The sequence below is a fragment of the Nicotiana attenuata genome, chromosome 11, assembly GCF_001879085.1.
Source record: "Nicotiana attenuata strain UT chromosome 11, NIATTr2, whole genome shotgun sequence".
NCBI classification, from domain to species: Eukaryota; Viridiplantae; Streptophyta; class Magnoliopsida; order Solanales; family Solanaceae; genus Nicotiana; species Nicotiana attenuata.
The window spans coordinates 23658239-23662091 of NC_031999.1; positions in this window are offsets into that span (position 1 = coordinate 23658239).

Consider the following 3853-nt stretch of genomic DNA (forward strand, 5'->3'; position numbering starts at 1 on the left):
ACAAACCAACAAAATATACATACAAGGCCTACAAGCCCAACATATTGCACTAACTGACAGGATATGTCTACACGTCTCTATTAATGGATATACTGTGATTGGAATACACCAACCTACCTATAACATATATACACAAGATATACACAAAACTCTAGACCCGGCAACTCCGAAGGACGTGAAGCTTATCGATCAAGCTGAACTCGGACAACACCTACTGAGGAGGTCTACCCGTTTGTTTGTCTGAATCTGCATGCATGAAATGCGGCGTCCCCAGAAAAGGGACGTCAGTATGAAATAATGTAACGAGTATGTAAGGCAATAAAATAACTGAAAGTAACTAGGAATCAAAGATGATCTGGAGATATACTTACCTGTTTATACTGACTCAACTCTCTCAATATAGTAAGTAAAATAAATGTCCGGCTCTATAAGGCTCGGAACGTGTAACTGCTCCGCCGTAGTAGGCTCACTCATTGGCGCTCGACCATACTAGGCTCTGTATCTCGGCCATTCTAGGCTCGCTCATAGGCGCTCTGCCATAGAGGCTCGGTATATAACTTACCATCTAATCATAGGTTGCCCAATAAGGGCCTGCCCACCGATTATAGCTCGATGGTGATGAAAATATTGTAATACTGTATATATATATATATATATATATATATATACTCAATTAGTAATAATAAATCTACGATAAGGAAGAATACTGTAACTTATGAGACTAGGATAATGTATACAAATTTGGGAGTATGAACCTCTCTTTATGCCTCGTTATCAAACACATGTAATTACGAGATCATGCCAAAATAAAGGAAGGGCTTAGCCTTAACATACCTGAGCCGATTCTCTTGACAATCCCTCTAACACACATCTTTTGCAAAAAGCACGTAACGACGGACCAAAGTAGGGAAAAATTCGTATGACATTCTTGAAAAAGATTGTACCGTGCTCTCTTAGAATCGCATTTTACGCTACTGTAGCGTTATAAGGGTTCATAAGAATTCCCTTGAGAAAGTGAATTCCATTCGTTAGCAAATAGCAAGCCTATGATTTTCTTTAATGAAATAGGGATCTCTTAAATTGTTGGTTTTGGGAGCTTCATGCGTTAGCAAGCTTAGTAGATGTAAACATCTCTCATTTTTGTAAATTAAAGTGATTTTTAAGTTTTGGTGGTGTGGGCCCCACTTTGATGATGACTTGGCCACAAATCTTACCAATTTTTGCCACCTTAATATGTGACTTAAGAGTCATAAATTGGGGCTAAATCTTGCTGCCACGTGAAGGTTTATTAAACCTTATCCAAATAACTTAATCACTTAGTTAATCTCTTATTAAAATCTATTATTACTCATTACCCACATAATTAAGAATTATTTCAAATTACTTAAAATACTACTCACTTTTAACATACTTTATACATCGTACTATCATGGTCATGTGATACTTTGTATGGCACTAGTCCATAATTACCGGGTATTTTAGCTCGGGTCGTATTTTTCCCAAATTGACAAACTTCGACGAAATTTACTTTCTTCAATTCGTTTACCCTCTCACCTTCTCGAATTTACTTATCACTTATTTGAAATAGCGTAATACTTACAATCTCAAAATAATCCCATTCCCGAGCTTACGTCGATTANAGAAGATTTCACAAGGTTAGCTTTAGAAGAATTAAGAGAGAGAGATTTCATTTTATCCTTAAGTCGTTCAGACTCCTCATCTTTGAGACGGTTTGCTTCCTCAGTCCTCATGTGACTGATCAGTTCTTGAAGAGTTAAGTTTTTCTTTTTGTGTTTCAGTTGATTCCTGTAATCACTCCAGGAAGGTGGAAACTTTTCAAGCAAAACATTAGCTTGAAAGAATCTCACACATCTTCATGCCCTCGTTTAAAACATTAGCAGTCAAGTTCTCATACTCGTGAACCTGTTCCACAATTGGCTTATCATCAACCCTCTGAAACTTGATCCACTTTCCAACGGCATACTTCTTTTTTCCCGCGTCATCAGCACCATATTTCTTCTCCAAGCTGTCCCATACGACTTTAGCAGATTTATAATTTATAAACAAATCAAAGAGAGGGTTAGTCATATGGTTAAGCAGATGCCCTCTCACAGTTTTATTATCCTTTTCAAATTTCTTCTTAGCAGCATCATCAACAACAACAATATTGGCAGAATTTGAATTATCAGCAACAATATCAGCAGGAGGATCGTTAAACAAAATATAATCAACTTCTAATTGTTCAAGAAAATTAAAAGTTTCTGTGACCAACGCTTATAATTGTTTCCATCTAAAGGGTCAAGCTTTGAGAGACCAGGAAGTGTTTTGTTAGTGGTGGCCATTAGTCAATATTATATGTAAAATCGCTTTCAAATTGTTAGAAAAATGAGTAGATAATATTGTCTAAGAACAAGAAGGAAAGAACAATTTATAAAAAATACTGTGTCGTGGCAAGCCACTGCCTTGAAAGCGATTTCGGCTCGACTGGGTGCAAATCGTTAAGACCGGTCGCTCCCCAAGGTTCCACAGCACCTCCAAACACGTGCACTCGTGGCTGGAAGTTTAGAATTTGCACAAAACAGTTGTCCGGAAAGAAGAGAAGATGAAGGTATTCTCTATAGCTGTTACAGAAATTAAAATATTGTACGAAGAAAATAATGATTAGCAAGATGAATGATTGGTTAAGAATTGAGTGAATATGATGGCAAATGATCATCCTATTTATAGGCAATTAGGGAGGTTGCATGTGTGACAAGTGTGGAGAGTCTTTTAACACTTGTCTAAATATATTAGTCCACTTGGCTTCAATATTAACAAGTATACCTAGTCTTCCATGCATGAAGATACATGATAGATTTGCATAGCTTTTTGTCAAAGTCATTCAACACTTGGCTTTAAGGCTTCATGCAAGAAGCCACTTGGAAATAGATAGAACACTTGAAAAATAAAAAGACCCATGGCTATTGGTTGTAAATGGATTTTCAAAAATAAATTTTTGACTTTACATTATAAATAATACCAACATAAAATTCATATGTCTATATTATATTAATACACAATTACTAATATTAAGTACTTAACTTTATAAAATTTAAGAATATAATAACTATTCTTTATTCACAACTTGATATTTTTTTTTTTAACTCTTGAATATCACTAGTTTTTTTTAATGTTTCATCTATGATCAGAATAAAGTATCATAAAAGTGAAGAAATGTACAGCAAAAGCAAATAAAATATCAGATGAATAATTTTTTCTAGTAAGCAATTTCTGATTTATTGGAATGAAATATCATATTTGCGCAAATACTTGTTGAATTTACAGATGATTGAATCCAACAAGAGGAATAAACCATCAAAGATGGCACAGACCATTCCACTTGGTTTAAGTTGCTTTTTCTTGCTTCCTTGGATCTGTCTTAAGGAATAAATCATTTTTGATGAAGAGAAGATTGGCGATGACAACTGTACCAGCAATAACGCGCAACATAGCAGTCGGCCCAATTTGCAAACTCCATTTTTTATATATCATCTTAGATTTCTTTAGCTTCTTCTTTATTCACACCTTGATTATACATCTTAATATGAAACATGTATCTGTTTGTTTACTCGTAAAATGGTACAGCTGAATTTGCAGCGTGATTTTAGATACGTAAATTAATTTGATCCAAGAATATGAAACAAATAAGAATAGAGATAAGATAATTAAAATAACTTGAAGGAAATACAAGCTTGGCTAGGACTTAGCTTCTCCGGAAGCAGTGATAAGAACAATAACAAGAACAAAAGAAAGAAAGTAAGTTGATAGAATAAGAACAGATTTTGGCTTTTGCGTACAAAATATTTTGTGTCCT